This window comes from Acomys minous (assembly GCF_964271855.1).
Source record: "Acomys minous genome assembly, chromosome: 13".
In the NCBI taxonomy this organism is placed as follows: Eukaryota; Metazoa; Chordata; class Mammalia; order Rodentia; family Muridae; genus Acomys; species Acomys minous.
In genome coordinates, this window is record NC_140495.1 from 78,378,406 (window position 1) to 78,400,388 (window position 21,983).

Consider the following 21,983-nt stretch of genomic DNA (forward strand, 5'->3'; position numbering starts at 1 on the left):
TATCCACATATAAGTGAATATATACCATATTTCTTTTTCTGGGTCTGGGTCACCTTACTCTGGATGATTTCCTTCCCTACTTACATCCATTTACCTACACATTTAATGAATTCACTTTTAATATCTGAGTACTATTCCAATATGTCATATATTTGTATTTATACACTGACAGACATTAGGCTGACTCCAGTTTCTGGCTTTTATAAATAGAGCAGCAATTAAAATGATTGAGTTTGCCAGGCCATAGGGGAAGAGGACATGGTCAGTCCTGGTGTGACTTTATGAGCTGTGGTGGATGGGTAGGAAGGCTCCCATTTTCTGAGAGGTAGGGAGGGGGAAGGGGGAACATGCAGGGTGGATGAGACTTGGAGACTAAGAAATAGATGACAGAGAGAGACAGAGAGAGAGAGAGACAGAGAGAGAGACAGAGACAGAGACAGAGAGAATAGTAGAATGGGGTAACTGTTGAATATGTACACAAACATGGAATATCTGGATTTTTAGGTAAATCTATTCCTAGTGTTTTGAAGAAACACCACACTGATTTCTGTAGTAACTGCAAATTTTTACTCCGATCAGCAATGGTTTAGTGTTCTCCTTACTCAATTGTTCAGTTTTTATAAGTTTGTAGGCTTTCTGTTGTTGGTATTCACCATTCTTAGGTAGGGGTCAAAGAAGATTCTAGATATTATTAAATTTTTCTTGTATCTGTGTGGTAATTTGAGACTTGATATGTATTCGAGCATGTGGTACATTTTGGAGAGAGCTCCATGAGGTTCCAAGGAGAAGGCATATTCTCTTGTATTTGCTGAAATGTTTTGTGAATGCTTTATAACTTCATTTACCTCCCATATCATCTTTCTGTTTGGTTTTTGTCTGAATGACCTGAGTATTCACCAGAGTGTGCTATTTAGTCTCCTAATATCAGTGTGTAAGGGTCAATATATTCCAAATTTAAATGGTAATCAAGTTGTAATATGCATTTCTGTGGCATATGTGTCCTATATCATACCATCATTTTCCTGTGTTATTATATTTCTAAAATGGGAGAATGCTGATTGTGGATTTATAGCAGCTAATACACTGTAGAATTTTAATAGCTCACATCTGCTCATATATCCTATATTGATATCATCATTTCATAATTTCTCAAATAATCCTTCTTGCTTTGTCTCTATTAAGCTATATCACTTGTCTATATTGTTTGAGGAGTCACTTGGACTATGGAGGTTCACCATTCTATAGGAGATTTCTCATGACTTGTATTGGAGTGGTTTCTGTTAGGCTAAGTTCTTGAGGGAAGCGTGGTCAGCCTACGTGGCACAACTTCCGTGTGTGTGTGTGTGTGTGTGTGTGTGTGTGTGTGTGTGTGTGTGTTTGCATATAAAATATATAGTAAAACTTTAGATATATTAAAAATTAATTGATTCCAAACAACCTAGACTTTATTTTTCCTTTGTTCTTTTCTTACTTTCTCTTTTGACCAACTTCTCTCAGCTTCAGTTGGAGGCCCCTCCTCATTTTCCTGTTTTCAACTGACTTTCTATCACCCATATCTTGCTATTTCCCCCAGAAACCCCTTTTCCTATATGGTTTACTTATGATTCCCTGGTTTCTGTGTTTACTTCTACACTTGTCCTGTGGAACAAGTATTATTCTAATACTTGATAAGTCAAGTAAATAGCAAACAAAACAAAATCAAAACTATAGACCAATCAGTATCCCTGATGGACACAGATGTAAAACCCTCAATAAAGTATTAGCAAAGCAGCATACTGTGTACAGGCATGTCTCAAGAAGATTATCAGCTATGATCATATTGGATTTATTCTGGCATTACAGGGCTGATTCCACATATTTAAGTCAATAAATATGATAAGTCACTATAAATGAATTAAAGAAAAAATGACATGATGATCACAATATATGCAGAAAAAAATTTGACATGCTTTTATGATAAAAAAAAAAAATCCCAGAGAGAGAAAGACTGAAGGAAACATATCCAGGCCTACTGAACAGTTATAAATACATATAACAGACTAAGATTTATGTATCAAAACCTGATAGCCAACATTAGCCTAAGATGGAAAAAAGTCAGGAATAAGGCCAGCCTGCCCACGAAAGAGATAGGTGTAGGAAAAGAAGTCAAATTATTCCTATTTGCAATGAAATGATATTTTAAATAAGAGATCCCCCAAATTTTAGCAGAAAAATTCTAGAAGCAATCAAGAGTTTCAGAAAGAGTAGTAGGACACAAAATCAACTTATAAAAGTCAGTAGCCTTTCTATAAGCCACCAACAATCATATTGAGAAAAAAGGTAATGGACATATACCCCATTTACAATAGTGTCAAATACAACAAAATATCTTGAAGTAAGCCTAGGCAAGGAGATAGAAGGACTCTATAATGAAAGCTTCAAATTTCTGAGAGAGGAGACTGAAAAAGATGGTAGAAAGTGGAAAAACATCCATGTTGATTGATATTATAGAATTAATATTATCAAAATGACTATATGAACAAAATCAATTTGTATATCCAATGCAATATTAATAAAAAATCCACAAAATTCTTCACAGAATAGAAAAAACATAATTTTCATATGAAACCAGAATAGACCCTGGATACCCAAAGCAATCTTTCAAACAAGGAAGAATACTGAAATATTTGCTATTCTGGACTTCAAGATATATTAAAGATCTATAATAATAAAAGCAATACAGTACTTGCATAAAAACAATGTATAGGCTAAAATACACCAACATGAGTACACATAAATACAGCCATTGGATTTTTGAGAAACAAGCAAAAGGCACACACCAGAGAAAAGTCAGAATTTCCTACAATTGGTGCTGTAGAAACTGAATACTCACATTTAGAAGAAATAAAATAATCTTTTTTTTTCTTGGCACAAAAATTAGGTTCAATTGAATCAAAGACTCAATGTGTAAGAGAAGCACTTCACCTTCCAGAAGAAAACAGGCAGCTCCCTACATAGTATAGATATAGGAAAAGACTTTTCCACAGGACTGCATTACCCAGTAATTAAGACTAAAAACTGATAAGTTGGACCTCATGATAGTAAAGAGTGTTCTTGAAAGCAAGACCAATGAAACAAACAAACAAATAATTAAGGTAAAGAGTAATTTCATAGAATTTTAGAGATTCTTTTTTTAAAGATTTATTTTATTTATTGCATATGAGTGCTTTACCTGCAGAAGAGGGTATAAGATTACATTATAGATGGTTGTGAGCCACCATGTGGTTGCTGGGAATTGAACTCAGGACCTCTGGAAGAGCAAGCGGTGCTCTTAATCACTGAGCCATCTCTCCAGCCCCAATTGTAGAGATTCGTTGCCACATATGTATATATGATGAGTATTGTGACAGCGTATTACTATCAAGAATAAACAGAAAATGCAAAACACAAAAAGTCAAGGAAAGAAATAACTCAACTAAAAAATGGCTGAGAGTTCTAAACAGAGTGTTCTCCATAGAATAAATAAAAATGCATAAGAGATATCTCCATGAGTTTTCATTGTTCTTAATAATTAAGAAAATGCAAACATTGCAATTTCTTCTTACTAAAATCATAATGGCTAAGATCCACAAAACAATTATCTACAAATGCTAACAAGGTGTTTGAGAAAAAGAGGTCGCCTCATTCACTGTTGGTGTGTGTGAAAATTGGTGAAGTCATCTTGGAAGTCATTATGGAGCAATAAGCAGCAAGCAGGCTACTCAAAGCTGACAAAACCCTTCGAGTAAGCAAGGGCCATGGTAGAGTAAAGCTTCCTTTTCTGCTTGTGGGAGATGTGCACTCTAACTTGGTAATTACAAAATGATATATTCACATACATCATAGGACAGGTGACAAGGACAATTTGAGAACAGAGCAAAAGAAACTACTAGCTTAGATTTTTCTCTAGAGCAATTATAGGCTCTTGGAAATAACCTCTCGGTAATGCTGTTTTACTTGTTGCATACAGGAAAGTCTCAAATCACTTCCACCTGCAAGGGTACCAAAAGTTGGAGTCTGGTTACCCCTCAAAGCCAGAAAACAGGGTACAAAACAGAGGACAGGCAACATACACTACAAGAGAAGGCAGAGCATGGGTATCTAACCTGCTCTAAGCCATGAGTTTAGAGAAAGCTAAGTAGAAGTCATTTTCCCTAATACTATTTATTATATATCCTTTCTATGTATTTGTAATAATAATGCAAGTCAAATGTGAAACAGATAGTTTTATAAACAAAATTTTGTTATTTTTCCTATTGACATAAATAAATAAAAGAAGATGTTTCCAGTAATGTTTTTATTCCCCTTGTGAAACATAATGTCTTGCCAATGCATAGTGAAATAGCTTTGGAAATGTAGACACATCTTATTAAATTTTATGTTTTCTTCAGTTTATTTCAAAATGCCTGCTTTTGATATCAGGATAGATTTATCACCAATATTTTATAACTAAAACTTAGAATAATATGTCAAAACTATTAGAAGTCTTTTTATATATCATTTTGGATTATGAATGATACAAATGGATTTATATTATCTGCTGTAAAATTACAATTATTCTTCTGTGTGAATTTAGACAAAAATAAGGAGAAAAGTCATAAAATATGACAAATCAATATTGCCCTTGTTTTTAATGTCTTGTGAATATTTCCCTACAGTTGATACATTATCAGTCAACTGTTAGATTTACTTTTTATGTAAAGGTATTTATCTTTATATGCATAATGCAACTTTGTTGATATTAATTTACTGGTATTTACATTAAATGAAATATTTAATCACTGAAAAAATTTTAAAGCATTAGTCTTCAAAATGCTTTTCAAAGTTCATAAATCTTACCATGATTTTATCAGTAAGGAATTTAAGTAAACATTTTACCTTCTTAAGTAAGCTAATATTTGGGAATAATTTTAGAAAAAATTCAAAGTTATTAGCATAACGTCTACATCCCACATACCCAGTGTTCCCAATTGTAGCAATTAAGGATGCTATCATCATTTGTGTATCTGGTGCTTTCCAGTTTCCATCTGTAAAGATGCTATGTGTCTTTTTCCCTGCTCTACTTTTAATCTACATATAATCTAAATGTACTGTCAGTACATTTACAACATTACCTTAAGATATAACAGTACAGGAATCGTGGTGTGGAATAAAATATAAAATCAGAGCTTCCATGAAAACCTGTGTGTATTAATATTATTTTTCTATTTTTATCTATTGAAGACAAAAACTTCAAGGTACTAGCTCTTGTGGAATCTAGTTAATTAAGTCAGCATACCAGGAAACCAGGGAAGCTCTCAGGAAGGGGTTAAATTCTGCATCTGTGAGCTGTAATTTATCCAAATATGGGAAATGGAATTCTGCGTTTGCCTTTAAATACTTTGAATGGCATGTAAGGTTCACTTGCATCAATGAGGATGATTTTTACTTAAAGTCAGCCGACTGGACTGAAGACATGGTCCCGTCATTAAAGTGTAGACTCAATTTTAAATACCCTTTCAGAGGCAGGAGAGGTGAAGCAGCAGCCGACCATACTTGCTGCTCTCGCAGTATACTTGGGGTTGGCTCTCCATACCTACATCAGGTGGCTGCCCCATAGTTGACCAGAACTCTACTTCTAAGGGAGCCAGCGGCCTCTTCTGGCATTCTCAGGTGCCTGAAAGCAAAGCCAGTGGTGCACACAGACACATATGCACGTACACACGTGTACACACACACATACATAAAATAAACACTGTTGCATCAACAACAGTAAGATGTGCGCATTGTTGTTGTCTTAATTAGGCTTTTCATTGCTGAGAAATGCTGCAGTGACAACTCTTATAAAGCAAACCTGGGCCTGGCTTACAGTTTCAGAGGGTTAGTCCATTATCATCATGGTGGGACATGGTGGTGTACAAGCAGGCATGGTGCTGAAGAAGGAGCCGAGAGATCTACATACTGATACACCGGCAGCAGAGGGAGACTGTGTGCCACACTCGGCACAGCTTGAGCATAGCAGACCTCAAAGCCTGCGCTACAAGTAACACATTTCCTCCAACAAGGCCATCCCTGCTTCAACAAGGCCACGCCTCCTCATGTGCAACTCCCTTTGGGCTAAGCATTCGTACACATTGGTTTACGGGGCCCGTGCCTATTCGAACCACCACAGCTGTATAGTAAAGTAAGACACACAAACTGACCTCAGGAACTGTGAATTATATGTGTTTTGACAGTAAAACCTTATGCTAACCTTCATGGTTGCTTTTTTTCTCAAATAACCTTAAGCTTGTTACCTGACATTTCCTCTTTTAAGATAAACAAACAAATGCAATATGAGTACACTGGCAGACTAACTGTAATTTTATGAAAACTAGAAAGAATCAAAAGGGAAAACTGATATGTACAAAACATAAACAACTGGCATGTTTTATCCCCATTTATGCCTAAGAAGACAAGATGCTAGTTTCTGTAGTTACAAATCATACTTGATTTTGCGAAAGATGTTTATATGAGGCCACAGCCTTGCTGTCTCCACACAGAGCTTGTGGCAGAGGCTTGTGCATGTTTTATTTGTAAACCTTAGTCTGGGATACAAGAGGGAAAGACAAAAACACAGAGAGAAAATAAGTGCGAAAAGTAGTATGCATGTTGAAGTGGCCAGTGCTATGTGCCAAGATACTTCCCCTTTGATACGTCTTATAAAATAAGCTCAGAATTGTTTTCTTTTCTCAGAGATCTAAGTTATCATGCAATTGACTTCTTTCTTGTGAGAGCTGACAGTTGTATGAGAGCATGACATTGGGGTTCTAGGAATCAGCCAGGAAGTGAGAGACCTGGGTCGTTGTACGGGCTTGGAAGATGCTGGTCTTAGCTGCAGGCCGTAGGGTTCTGCATGATGCTGGTGTTAGCCTCAGACTGTAAGCTGCAGGTTGTATGATAGTGGAGGATCCTGGTCTTAGCTGAATTCTCAAGAAGCTAGTCACGCCTGGAAAATACTGGGTGCTGGAGCCCTATCCGGAGTTACACATGACTGTTGCAGAGAATTTTGAGGTATGAAAAGAGGCGTCAAGACACATGGATAGGTTGCACAGTCATGTCCAATAATATCAGTCTCCATCTAGTTCATAGTCAGAAAATACACCAATTTATAGGCTTCTTTAATTCTCACAAGCAAACGCATTAGTTTTTTTTTTATTCATTGGTGCAATTCATAGAACTTGAGTGGGCACACCGACGTGTTCTTCAAATAATAAAAGAAAAACAAATTTTTAGGATTTGCTAATGTGAAGGATGGCTTTCTGACTGAGGATCCTGACTCCCTGCTGTCTTCCATCTGATACTTACTTATTCCTTAGTCTGAAAGGTAGCCCCTTTTTTCCTATTCCATTTAAGCAACTGATGCATACTACTGCACTGTTCTAATAACAGCAATAATCTGAATTCTGCTCATTGCTTTTGGCATTTGGATAACTTCCAGATCTTACTCAACAAACAGCAACCTCCTTCTTAAGAGAAAAAAAACTAATAATTTTTTATTTTTTCTGCTATCTTTGTTGCTAACTGCCATGGTACACTGAATTAAAGCGTTTCAATGTGGTGAACTTTCATAACCATTTGCTTTAAAATTCACTCCTCTCTCTTGAGTTGATGTTCTGAGGATGAGCCATTAAGTGACAAATACATTCTTTTCTTTTTAATTTGAGAATTTCAACAGTAAGTATTTTTCTCTCACGAACAACACTAAAATTTAAGTGATTCTGTACACACAGTAAGTGAACACGGGGTAGCAACACTAGTACCACGTGAGATCTAAACATCAGGTGTAACCATAGGGTGTCTCCACTTGATCATCTCTGTTCAGATGGTATTTTCCCCTTTTGATATGTTTTTAATTATGTTTGCAAAGTATCTCTAATCACTTTAATGTATCTTTGAAGTTTCAAAAAATTTTGCAATATTTCACATGGTTCTCTGGATTGTAGTAAGAGCAGTCTGTGATGTATTCACGTTGTGCTAATTGGGTCAGTGCCACTAGAATTTCTAAGATGACTCCATGACTACACTGACATGAATGCTGCATAGTAACCTGGTTTGGAGAGGACAGCAGGACCAACTGTAAGAATGAAATACAGCCTTGTACATCTCTATAGTCACCGTGGCAAGCCTAATTTCAGAAAGCCAGCAGAGGTTGACCCAACACAAACACTAAGAATGAATTTAGTTACAGTTCTTGCTTAGGTTCTATTAGGGTTTTCATTTAATCATTTGTGTGGTTCCCCTATAGCTTTCTTAATCAGAACAGCTTCTGAACATTTTCTGTGACTTTTTTTTTAATACAGTGACCACATCTCCCCTATTCTCAGCACATGGTCCCCTTTCTTTTCACCGTGATAGAAACATGTTTTCTGTCTCTGTCAGTAAATACGAATCCCCACTATATATTGCCTCTGCCTCCTCTCACACACTTTATGTTGAATCTTTCTCCTTCTGACCTCTAAACACAACAGATCTCTCCCCTCCAATTCCTTCTCTTCTCCAGAAATGTCTAGCAAAATGCCCCTACTCTCTCTCTCTCTCTCTCTCTCTCTCTCTCTCTCTCTCTCTCTCTCTCTCTGTGTGTGTGTGTGTGTGTGTGTGTGTGTGTGCTTTTGAAACTGACAGTGTTCTGTCAGAATCTTTTTGTTTTTGTTTTTGTTTATAAACAGCTGGATTGACTGGATTAGTATGGTAAAGAGACTGATCCTTTAAATTAATATTTTTATAATCCCAGATGTGCAGATATGGTAGGAACTGAAGCTGTGAATACAATATCTTATTGTCATAATCCATAAAGGCAAATTGGGATTTATATCACTAGATCGGAGAAAAAAGGACATAGATATTCTAGACTGCAAGGGAAGATTGAGCATAAAGTGGTTCTAGCAAATTCCAAGGCCACTAGAGATATTTGCCTTTATTACAAAACAAATTAGATTCATTTCACCGAAGCCTTGTTATTCTAGTCCAATAAGGACTAGAATTAAGTAAATATATATTGATGTTCTATTAAATCATTATTGTGGGGTTAAGAAAATAAAATAGTGTTTTGAAATATGTCTCCGGTAAAACTGAGAAAAATGCAGGTGAAAATAGGGGGAAATAATACCAAGAGACACAGGAAGGAATCCAACAGCTTCATGGCCCAGTCTAAGAGCTGAAAACAAGCCAAAGATGTCTGAATAACACTGGAAAAATACCAGGAAACCAAAATCCTAAATTTATAATGAATAGCAAAGTGAATCATCCAAGAGCATAGGAAAATAAATCTAAATTTATAAGCATAATAGAACAAAAATTAATGGTCCTTATGGCATGATACAGTTTTTATCAAAGAAAAAGTTCTTATAACCATATCCTTGAATAGTCAAAATATCTTAATTTACTACTGAAACATACTGTTTATTGAAAATAAATTATTTGTTTTTTGAGGAACAGAATTCTGTGTTGGGGTTCTGGCTTAGTGGAAGAGTAACAGCTTTTAATGCCTGAGATACTGCATTTAATATTCAACACTTTAAAAAACACACAAACAAATGAAGACTAAAGTTCCATAATGGCTTTTAAATTAACATTCTGGAGAAATATATATTATCAAGTAGAGGCATTTTAAGATGTAATGCATTTGAAACTCAGTTAATTTGTATAAATTATCTCTGTACTCAAACAGTTGACCTTTCATAAATGTATCAACAATTTTAAGGTGATATTTAAGTATCAGCCTATTTTTTAGGTATAAAATTTGTCCTTTTTGATCAACTTGACTGTTTTTAATTCCATAAGAAATTAATAAAATAAAATTCTTTTTTTAATTTTCCAAAATTATGCATTTTAATTTTTTTCTTTATTGTTTTGAGAATGTTACACATCTATATAATGAAATATGATCATATCTACCAATTTCCCCCCTCCATTTTTTTGTTTCCCACAACATGCCCCTTCTTGACTTTATATTTAAAATGAAATTCTTTACCTTAAATTTTCTTACATAATTTTTTTTGTTTTTCATGAACCCTTCTGGAATACTAACCTCATTGCTTTACTTTAACCTCTGCACACAGACAGAATACAACTCTTAAATATTCAATTAATACAATACTGTATCGACCAAGCTACAGATTTACCTACTATTACATTCATTCTCTTGTTTTTGATCTTTAAATCTATAGCAAGTTGTCTTTCTATCATTCACCATTTATTTGTGTGTGTTTATTGAGCATCTGGCAAGTCCCAGGCATTGACCATTAAATAGTAATCCAACATTTCTGGCCATTCTACTCTAGTAAGTAGAGCCATCAGCAAGTAACAAAATTAATTAGAGATAATTTTTCACTGTGAAAGTTGCTTTGAATGGAATAAGGTTAGCATTGTAATGAAAAACAAGTCAAGAGGAAAATCAAAATTATATGATATTTCAGAAGACAACAGTGTTTCTAAAGATACCATTTTATTAAAAAGAGATTCTTTCAACAATGTATCCTAATTATGGGTCCTTTCCTTCAATTCCTTAAATCCTTATCTCCACACCCACCATAATTTACATATTCTTTGCTCTCTTATTAGAAAACAAGCAAACATCTTTTAAAAAGAAAAGAAATGAATAATAAAATACAATAAAATAAAAACGAACTAGAATAGAACAGAAAAAACAAATAAACATAAAAATAAAGAGCAAATGAAAAAATCACAAAAATCATATAGACACACACACATTGGCAAAAAGTTTCTGAATGGCAAAGGATACCTTTATTCAAACAAACCAACAAGGTACCGAAAGGAACATGGGTTTCACCAAGTACACATACAATAAGGAGCTAATATCCAAAATACATAAATAACTCAGAGAACTGAACATCAAGAAAACAAACAATCCAATTATAAATAGAGTACAAGTCTAAACAGAGTATTCTAAAAAATTAGGACACAAGTGTCTGAAACACTTAAAGTAGTATTTAACATCCTTAGCCAGTTTAAAAAAAAATGCAAACCAAATTTCTCTGAGAGTCTATCTTATACCTATCAGAACGGCTAAAATAAAAAACACAGGTGAACAGTTCATGCTGGCAAGAATATGGAGCAAGGGGCCACCCCTCCATGGCTCACGGAGGGCAAGCTTTATAGCCACTATGGAAATAAGTGTAGTGGTACCTCAGAAGGATGAAAATAGACCCTGTTGTACTACCCTCGAGCATATAACCAAAGGACTCTATGTCCTATGACACAGACACTGGCTCAGTCGTGTTTATTGCTGATCTATTCATAATATCCAGAATCTGAAAACCGACTATATGCCTGTCAATGGATAAAGAAAATGTGATACATTCACATCATAGAGCAGTTGTTTAAAAAAAAAAAAGTGAAATCATGAAGTTTTCAGATAAATGTATGGAGCTAGAAAAAAAAAAATCATCCTGAATGAAGTAACCCAGATCCAGAAAGAGAAATATGGCATGGACTCGCTTATATGTGGATATTAGCGATTAAGTCTTTGATATGCTTGTTTCAATCCTTATAACCAAAGAAGTTAGGTGTGGAGCATGGGAAGGGCAGAGAGGATTAGACCACCTTAGGAAGTGGGAAGAGGAGAGAGAGTTATGCAGATAGCATTTCTGAGGCACGACTTGAAGAATGAAAATGCTAATCTTGTGCACACTTGTGTGTGTCCTGCTGAGTTTAATTATGGCTTCATGCAAGAGCCTGGATAGAGAAAGGGCTATTACAGGAATATGAAAAACTTATCAGTTTTCATAACCTTAAGTTTGACAAATGATTCATTCCTAAACAATACCAGAAATACAATCAAGATAAGCAAAACAATAAAGGGATAAATGTCTAACCTCATCAAAACTAAAACCAGTTTCACTACAAAGACACTATCTAGTGAATTAAAAGGCAAGTTGAGCAAATATTTTGGCATGTATCTGTAAAAATTTTTGTCAAAATATAAGAATTATTAAAAACCCAATTAACAGGTAAATAACACAAAAATGTCTAAAGGTAGTATAGCTATAAATATATATAAATACACACACACACACATATATATATATACATATATACACACACATACACACACACACACACACACACACACACACACACACACACACAAACACAGGCAGGAGAATTACAAGTGTGGAACCATCTGGGGCTACATGGCAGGCCACTATATGTATGTATGTATGTATGTATAAATAAATAAATAAATAAATAAATAAATAAATAAATAAATAAGAGATAAGTATTAGATCAACAAACAAGGGACTCACCTCATTTTTCTAAAGATAACACCCAATTAACTCATTTAAAAAGATACTGAGAAGTATTAAGAAAATGTAAACCTAGTCCACAATGAATTCCATTTGACATATAATGACATGCCAGTTCTTTGACAAAGATGCCTTAATCTAGGGGTTTATTTCTCATACTTTTGTAGGCTGAGACGTCAGATCAAGGGGTATGACCTAGATTTGGTATTTGGTGAGCCCATACCTCTTTACTAAGCACTCCATTCTTTCTGTGTTCTCATTTGCATAGAGGGGCATCTCCCCCTAAGGGCACTGTTTCCTCTTCTAACTTAAGAACCCTTTATTTACTTTGGGTCCTCAGTGTTATCTGATATCCTTCTGATTCGCCTCTTTCATGTAGTTTTTGAGAGTAGGCAGGCTAAATCTGAGAGATGAAGAGGAAAAAGGAAGAGTTTCCACTGCATCTCCACTGCGAGTTTCAAAGTAATAGTAGTATTAAAAGGATCTCTGATGGGGAGAATGTATAGCTCAGTGTCACAGTGCTTTGCTAGAATGTGCACGGTCCTGGGTCTAGCATCAGCAATTCAAACAAGAAAACAAATTCCAGATTGGGGCTGGAGAGATGGCTCAGTGGCTAAGAGCACCCTCTGCTCTTCCAGAGGACCCAAGTTTCATTCCAAGTAGTGGTGTGGCAACTCACAATTATCGTTAACTCCAGCTTCAGCTCATCAGACGCCCTTTTCGGCCTTCTCAGGCTCTTGCATGAACGCTGTCAGTGTAAATCCAAAGAATCAAGCAAACAGAGGCTAGCAAGCTTATGTGCACATACACATGCACAAAACTATATATATATATGCATATATATGCATATATTATGCATACGAGTGTTGAAATATTCAACTACATCTTGGGGTATTTTTATTTCCTTTTAGTTTTGTAGTTTTCATTCTGAATATTTTAAAGCATTGTTCCTTAATGTATAACTAAAACTGTTAGACTTTTTTTTTAGAGGCTTTCTCTACTTGTGAACGCATAGTATTTTCATCTTGGCAAGACTAACCCACATTACAGAAGCATCTTTCAAGTGAAATTTATTCAATACCCATCTTTATACGTTTTTATTACATTGTTGGATAATAATAAACACAGAATATAAATGTAAAATAATAAATATAAATGTATTAGAACATAAATTTTTAATTTAAATATTATAGTAAAACTAGTTAGCTTACCAAAAAAGGAAATAAGAAAAGTCAGAGACAGGAGGTAGCTTCAGAAATCAAACAACAATCAGAAAAAGGGAAGGACACTCTTTTCAGCTTTTAGCTGCAACATACAATAACAGATTAGTTCAGATATCAAGTGCTTGCTTTATCTGGTAGTGACTGAAGTGTGTTGCTCTGCCTTACGTTCACGTGTGCAAACCCTAATCCCTGGTTAATTGTATGTTTAGAGACTGGATTTGTGTAAAGAACGTAAGGGTGAGATACTAATAGTATCAGTTCTGGGAAGTCTAAGACGTAGACAGTTATACTGAGCAAAGTTCCTGTAAGGACATAGCCAGAAGGAAGCCATCTGCAGGCTACAAAGAGGACCCTTGCCAGCCAGAGAAGCATGCCTGAGAATTCATCTCATTCTCATCCCACGACTGTGAGAAAATGAATAGCTTTTGTTCATTCCCCACAGTTTATGGTATTCCTGTTAGCCTAAAACGAGTAATATACAGGGTAAGAGAATAGAGCCCTGGGTTTATAGTGTAGAAACCTCCACAACAAAACAATGTTCTGTAGCTGGATGATCTGAAAGGAAGAGTTCTGGAGGGTTTCATATTGAAAGAAGTACAACAGAATGGGAAATTGGCTTGAAGACTTTTCCTGTTGTGCTTTGGGAAATTAATATTTAGAGCAGTGCTGGAATTTCGGTGACTCTTGTTATAGTAGAACTAATGTAGTAATTCTGCCCCTTGGGTGAAATATGATGGACCACTTTCTGATGTTTGCTGATAAAAGGTACGAAAATACAGACAATCTACAGGCTATGCTTCTGAGAGAGACGTATACTCTTTAAAGGGAGAAAAGGGAGAGTTAGAAGTGTAGTGCACCCTGGGGACACCTAAGCAGAATGAGAGGGGAGCGTGGGGGAAGGTGTGTAAGGATAGAGACTAAGAGGAAGATGGGGGCTGGGATCAGTATATTCAGTTAATACAAAATTAATTAATAAGGGAAAATGGGGTACAGCGGTTGAGTACTCATGTGGCAAGCTTGAGGCCCTGGGCTTGATATCATATGGGGGGAAAAAAGTAAAGAAGAAAGACAGAGATTAAGAGAAGTAGATATACAGAGAGCCAGAGGGGAGTCTGGGGAAGAGAAAAGTTGGACCAGTTGCAATCTTAACTCTTAAACTAGTAGGTTGGTACACACGTATGAGCAAAATCAACTTTTCTGTCCTCACACTTTTTGACGTGATTATTGGTCAAACCAAGAGAAACCAAAACATGCAAAGGAAACAGCTGAGGACTTGACGCAGTGACATGAACATATGTTGTTTTAATTTAAGATGTACTGTATTTGTATGTATGTGGGGGAGTACATGGGTGTCCCCATGTACAAACAAACACTCTTGTGCAAAAGTGTCCACATAGTACAAAAGAGATCATTAGATCCCCTAGAAGTGAAATTACAAGTAGTTTTGAGGCACCTGACAGCTTCTGGAAACAGAAAGCTGGTTCTTTGCAAGATCCATGAGAGTGCTTAAACACTGAACCACAGGTCCAGTGCCAAGAGTGTATTATTCTTAAAAGTCATTTGTTACAGCCCCATGCATGGCTACGTTATAATATCTTACCTACTTATAGACCACTCCATCTCAGCCCTGAAGAGCCTTGTATCCACGTTAATTGCTAAAGACATCTTCCACTCTATTGCCTGCTCATAGGACACAATTCCTCCTACTGGGTTGCCTAGTCCAGCCTTGAAATGAGGATTTCTTACCTAGCCTTATTGCATCTTGTTATGTAATATTAGCTTGGTATTCCTGAGAAGCCTGCTCCTTTCTTAAGTGAAACAAAAGAGCAGTGGATCTGGGTAGGAGGGGAGGGATTGGTTGGAAGGAATAGATGGAAGGCAGGCTGTAGTCTGGATGTAGTGTTTGAGAAAAGATTAGATAAAAAATAAAGATGGCTCAGAATGCAGGCTCTTTCTTTTTCTCAATACATACTTATATCATTTTAAGAGTAGAAATAAGTGTACTAATACAAACATTTGTGGATAAAATGTCTCTGTTAACCTCATGTTGTTAAGCATGTATTGAAAATAGGTAACAAAAATTTGCAAGTGACCACGGTCCAGTCTCACAGCTGAAGTCTTGGTATCTTTCAGTCCCTGAAAGCCTAGGCTACATACTATATAGTTTTAAAGCACGTTATCAAATCAAGATTCTATAGAGGCCTCAGTGCTCTCTAAGTAAATAAGGAAGTTACTGGGCACAGCCCTGGTATTGTTTCTATTACCCCAGCTGTTCTCTGCTTAGGCCAACCAAGTGCAGAGGGAGATGGAGTACCGCTGCCATCACAGGGCTAGAAGTTCCCAGTTTCGTAACAGCTGGCATTTTCTGTTTTGGCAATTTAGGACAGTATTGCAACAATATAATCAAAGGAATGCACCCTAATGAACTAGGAAGTCGTCATATGTGCTGTCAGAATTTTACAATGCAATAAAATTATAGAAAGGGTTATCTTCAAATAAGCCGCGGCAAAGTCCTGATAACCAAATACAGTGTTGATATTGGGTTTACTGTAGGGAACTTGAAGAAACTTATTGAATGGGCCAAGAGCTACAGGAGTTGAGAAATATCATCAAAAGATATCTCAAGTTATTAATTGAAGGGGCCTGAGATTTTTAACTTTTGTTACTCTTTCTTGGTTTAATATAATTGAAAATTTCACTACCCAAACCAAATCTTCATTAACAGTTTGCTTATAATCATTATATACATGTCAGTATATAAATGCTATGGTATTTTCCTAAAAACTATTCAAGTAGTTAAATTACGGCACAATTGAATGCTCATAGCTTTCTTCTGGATGCTCTTTGCCCTTAAGTCTAATTAAAACTAACAAAACATGAGTTTATTAATTTTGGAGTCACTGTAGTTATAGTGTATTTTAGCATTACATTATACTATAAGCCAAAAACCTATTTTTGAAATGAAGTTTATCTAAAGGTATTTACAACATTATATGTATTAGGCAGTCTTTTACAATTGCCATCCTTGTCTTTAACATATTGTAATCTCAGCTTTGTAAGCAACTGTTGGGATATAGTGGGCACTGAAAAAATAGTAAATTGAATTAAAGAGTATGACTTTTCACATTCCAGAGGTGAAATGTATAAGTATAGATTGTTAAATGCTATAGCACTCCAGATAATAGTAACATCAAAACTGTGTTAGTGACTGCCATCACTAATGAACACCAATGGACAACTACATGAAGTGGAAATCTGTCTAAGTTACAGTTTGTAGAACATGCTGATAATGGTGAAATTTTACTGAAAACTACCTTTCATTTTATTTTCATTAAGTATTATTTTCCCCTGTTGGCAATGTAAATCTATTCCTAAAGCATTTAATTATCTAAATTTAAAGATTTAATGGACATATAAAAAGATGAAAACTATGATTAATAAGATGACCAACCATGTGATGATTCGTCCCATGCATTTAAATCAGGATAAATATATCTTCCTTCTCTGAGAATTGTTATTGATCTGTAAATAAAGTTCACAGTTCTGAACAGTATGTTCTCATGTCAAAAGTTTCCGCACTTAAAGACCACTCTATATAATACATGCTCATATGAATTGCCTGTTCATTTATAATTTCAAAAAGATAGGGATTGTTGAGTGACACTTCTTGAGAAAATGTGAACAAGTGTGTATTCATCACAGAAAGGGACTTGTGATAGACCAAAGTAACGGTTCTACCAATGTCCAGTTTAGTGATCTAACACGTTCATTGGAGTTTCTTGGAAGGCACAAATGAGGAATTGATTATGGGTTCATGTGTGACTCAAAATCAGCTTCATTGTCACAAAGCCTTCCACAACATCCTCATAAAACTGGCTCCCTGGAGCTTCCTCTGTAATTTATAAATTGCTCCAAAGGGTTAATCTCCTCTCCCAGAGAGTATAACTTCTTATACAGTCTTGGATAGGGATCTTGTACATCTTATAAATTTCAGGAGATTCCTGAAACTTGTTAGTTTGTTTGTTTCTTGAGTTTTATGAGCCTCCCTCCTTCGTATAAAAAAAAATCTGTCTATTTTAGGACACTATTAAAAACCAGAGACTTGCTTGGCGTGGTGGCGACGCCTTTAATCCCAGCACCCGGGAGGCAGAGGCAGGCAGATCACTGTGAGTTCGAGGCCAGCCTGGCCTACAAAGTGAGTCCAGGACAGCCAAGGCTAACACAGAGAGACCCTGTCTCGAAAAACAAAACAAACAAACAAACAAAAAACAGAGACTTATATTTGTTTTGACATTACTATATATTTGGTATCTATATACTATGACCTAAGATAGACTATTAGTATTTGTCAAGAAATCTAATAATAAACATACTAATATTTAGTGATAATTATGAAAAATCCATATGATGTTCTTGTCTCCACAGGGTCCTTCTATCCTTCCCCCAACTCTTCCACAAGACTCCCAGAGCTCTGCCTAATGTTTGGTTGTAAGTGTCTGCATCTGCTTCCAACCATTTTTGGGTGGAGCCTTTCAAAGGAAAATTATCCTAGGTTCCTGTCTGAAAACATAGCAGAGTATCACTTATAGTGTTAGGAGTTGGCTCTCTCCCATAGAGTAGGTCTCAAGTTGGACCAGTCATTGTTTGACCCTTTCCTCAATCTCTGCTCCATTTTTATCCCTGCACACCTTGTAGCAGGGTAAATTTGAGGTCGAAGGTTTTGTGGGGTGGGTTGGTGTTCCCCTCCCTTCACAGGAAATCCTTTCATTGGCTATAGAAGGTAGCCACTTCAGTCTCCGTACCTGCCACCCACCACTGCTAGGAGTCACAGTTAGACTTACACCCTGACTCAACTAACCGAGGTCACACAGAGACTGGACCACTAACCAAAGAGCATGCATAGACTGCATCTAGGTCCTCTATAGATATGTGACTGATGGGCAGCTCGGTTTTCATGAAGATCCTTTAAAAATTGGGGCAGGGGTTATCTCTAACATGGACTCTGTTGGTTGTTTTTGGGTCACTTTCCCCTAGCTGGGCTGCCTTATCTGTCCTCAGGTGCAGAAGATGAACTTAGTCCTGAGGCAACTTGATGCCCTGTGGAGGCAGAGGTGTTAGTAAGGGGGTGGGAGTGCCCTTTTCTGAGGAGTAGGGAATGGGGGAAAGAGGACCAAGAGAAGAGGAGGGAAGGGGCTGTGATAGGGACATAAAGTAAACAAATACATGTATTTAATGAAAAAATTTTAAAAATGAAAATCCATATAATGATATGTATCAATGGTAACTCAGAATATTCTATCTGATGATCTCCACTATGAAAAAAAAATCAAAATACGTATTTGGATACAAAATGAAAAATTTAATATTTGTAAAGAATATGGAATTATTTAACAGTCTCCTTTGATAGATTAAATATATTTTTAACCTACTTTTAACAGCACTGGGATGAGACTCAATTTGCCATTTAGATCCCAAGGCTGCATTTGCACAGTCACAAGGCACTCAGGTATTCCAGATTCCAGGGCACATTTTTTCAGAATCTTGGAATTTTTCTCCTTTGTTCTTATTCATCTTTCAAATCTCAAGATGCCCCCAATGGGAATGCGTAAAACAGCACACTAGACACAGAGCTGCACTTCCTGAAAGGTATTGCCAGTGGATGACTCATGCCTCCCTTAGTGGTCCTGACTGATGCAGGAGTTAGAAGGGTTCCAGGCCCCTGACAAGCCCACCTGGAAAGGCTATTGTGTTGCTGATGACGTACAGCTGGCAAGGCAACAGTGTGCACTGCAGGAGGTAACCTCACGCTGAGGGTTAGATTAAGAATAGCTAAAATAAACCCCAAAGAAAGACAAAGTCTCAAACCGTTCCCACCTTGTGTTTTTTTAGTTACTTAATTGGGCTTTAGAGTTTTTGGTCTTGATTTTTTGTTTTTGCCTCTTGCCCAGGATGGCTCAGTGGTCTCTAGGTGGCTAGTTTCTCAATCTCACAAATTTCCTAATAGGGCTGGATGAATTACTATCTTTTAGATAAATTTAAGTAATGGCTTTTACTCCAGTGTAGTGAGAAAGGTCTAGATACAGTGTCAGACAGCCAGAAATCCTGAGACTAAATTAGAAGACCACAAAGAAAAACATTGATAATTTAACAGCTAAATTGAGGTCCCTTCCCCCTATTGGCTCCTAATGCCAACCCCTGAAATGACAGAAGAATCCTGGGGGCTTGTATCTAAAGAAGACAAAACAATAACACACACACACACAACGTGTGATAAAATTCTACTCAGTCTAGAAAGGCTATTTAAACCAATAGATTATGCACTAGAGTGTGGGAGCACTTGCTACTCTTGCAGAGAATCATGGTTCAGATCCAAGCATCCACATCATCCAAGTCAAAACCGCCACTCTTTCTAGTTTCCAGGGATCTGGCATACCCATCTGACCTGCAGGGGCCCTCACACATGATACACAAACATATGCATACACATAAAATTAATCTCTAAAACAAACAAATGTGAACTAAACATTCCTTTGGGAAAGCATGACCATAATAAAACATTTGCTAAATGCATCACAGTGACTGCCATGTGAATTTTCTAGGCTCTCTCTAATTTGGTTTGAGAGTCCATGTAAGGACCCTTTAAACCACAAAGGGCTTCTTACACAGACATAGATGATAATCAAAGGATGAAGTAAAAAAAAAAAAGTCTGTATTTCTTTGAGCTGTTTTGTGTAAATATAGCTAAGCTATGCAAAGAAATGTGGCTGTACTCTTGACATTAAGAAAATCATATGTGGATATGGATGAATATGGTGACTGGCTGAATATGGTAAAACTATTGCAGGAAACTTAAGAGTTTTAATTTTTGATACTTGAGAGCATGAAACAGGGTCTGATGAGACTCAGGAATGAGTAAAGTATGGGGAGCCTTTCACTTCTATAACTATTATTTTGTTAGATGTTTTATTGCATCTTTGGCCGTTCAGTGTGTCAATGGAACTCTAGTATTTACAGTGTCATTTCTAACTTGTGAAATGTATTTTCCAGGGTCATACCTGGATGACTTATTTGCTCTTAAAAATAAGCATTTAAAAAAACCCTCAAACTTATACTTGAGTTTGAAAAAAGTCAGCAATTCCTGTTGACTTTTCTCTTTTAGTTAAGGACACTTGAAATATCTAATTCACCCCAAATTACATTTTTTATTTCTTACCACGCGAATCTCATAATATATCAAACAGTTATATACCTTCTGATTTTATATTCTGTCCTCTATTTTCACTTTTGTATAACCATACAGGTAATGCTGTTGAAGATGGCAATAGTGTGACTTATTTGATTGACATTTATTATTAACCCATTATAGTAAGTAGCTTTCGTGCCACAGTTTATATAATTTCCACAAGAAATTGAAAGGGAGGTAAAGTTGTATTCAGTAACCTACTGAATAATCATGGGACTCAGGAGACAACCAGCAACTGTGAGTGCTCAGAACCATTTCACACATGCACCCACTGCTCTTTCACTGAGATATTATGTTTTATAAAAGAACAATTTAAATAGGTATCTATTGGAAACCTGCTTTTCATCTGAAAATCATTCTCCACACTAGTTTATCATGAGCCTTGCTGTTAGCGAGCTTTAGTGGTCATGTAAACCTGCAGTAATATCAGCCTCATAAGAAACTTCCAATGGACATCTGTTGCCTTTGCAGCTGGGTAAAATTCCAATTTTTGGGATCTTAGCCCAAACCTTATTTTCTTCTACTTTGTTTGCATAATGGTTGCTGAATAATCTCTGCAAGTTTTCTGTTATCAGAGATTATCTTCTCTAGGTCCTTTTACTTTGACAGCACCTAGTATATTCCCTACTCACCATTTAACTATTCTCTAAATCTTTTTAAAATTTATTTTTAATTAATATATTCACTTTACATTGTAGTCGTAGTCTCTTTCCTCCACTCCTCCCAGTCCCTCCCACTCACTCTCTTCTTCCTATAGCCTGTTCCCCTTGTCCTCAGAAAAGGGGAGCCTCCCACCCCAGCACCTCAAGTTGCATCAGGACTGAGCTCATCTTCGTCCACTGAGGTCAGACAAGGCAGCCCCATTAGGGTGAAGTGAAGGACAGCAGGCAACAGAGTCCACGCCATAGACAGCACCCATTCTACAACTGACAGAAAAGTAATTTCCAAAATATATAAAGAACTCAATCAATTGAACACCAACAAACCAAACAATCGAATTAAAATGGGGTTACAGAGCTAAATAGAGAATTGCCAACAGAGGAATCTCGAATGGCCGAGAAACACTTAAAGAAATGCTCAGTGTCCTTACTCATCAGGGAAATGCCGATCACAAGGACTCTGAGATACCATCTTACACCTGTCAGAATGGTTAGGTTCAAAAACTCAAGTGACAGCACGTGATGCCATGGATGTGGAGAAAAAAAGAACACT

General features: G+C 36.4%; 1 protein-coding gene across 2 annotated transcripts in view; it reads left to right on the plus strand.

The window, feature by feature from the left end:
- The window catches only part of LOC311582113 (uncharacterized protein), a 75,480-nt gene that overhangs the window by 49,622 nt on the left and 3,875 nt on the right, over positions 1-21,983 (plus strand). Inside the window, exon 6 of one of the 2 annotated variants that reach the window (XM_084754867.1) lies at positions 17,954-18,016. The exons of the other annotated variant lie outside the window; for it this stretch is intronic. The gene's annotated coding sequence lies outside the window, so the exon portion shown is untranslated. The remainder of the gene's footprint in view (positions 1-17,953; positions 18,017-21,983) is intronic. 2 annotated transcript variants of the gene reach the window in all.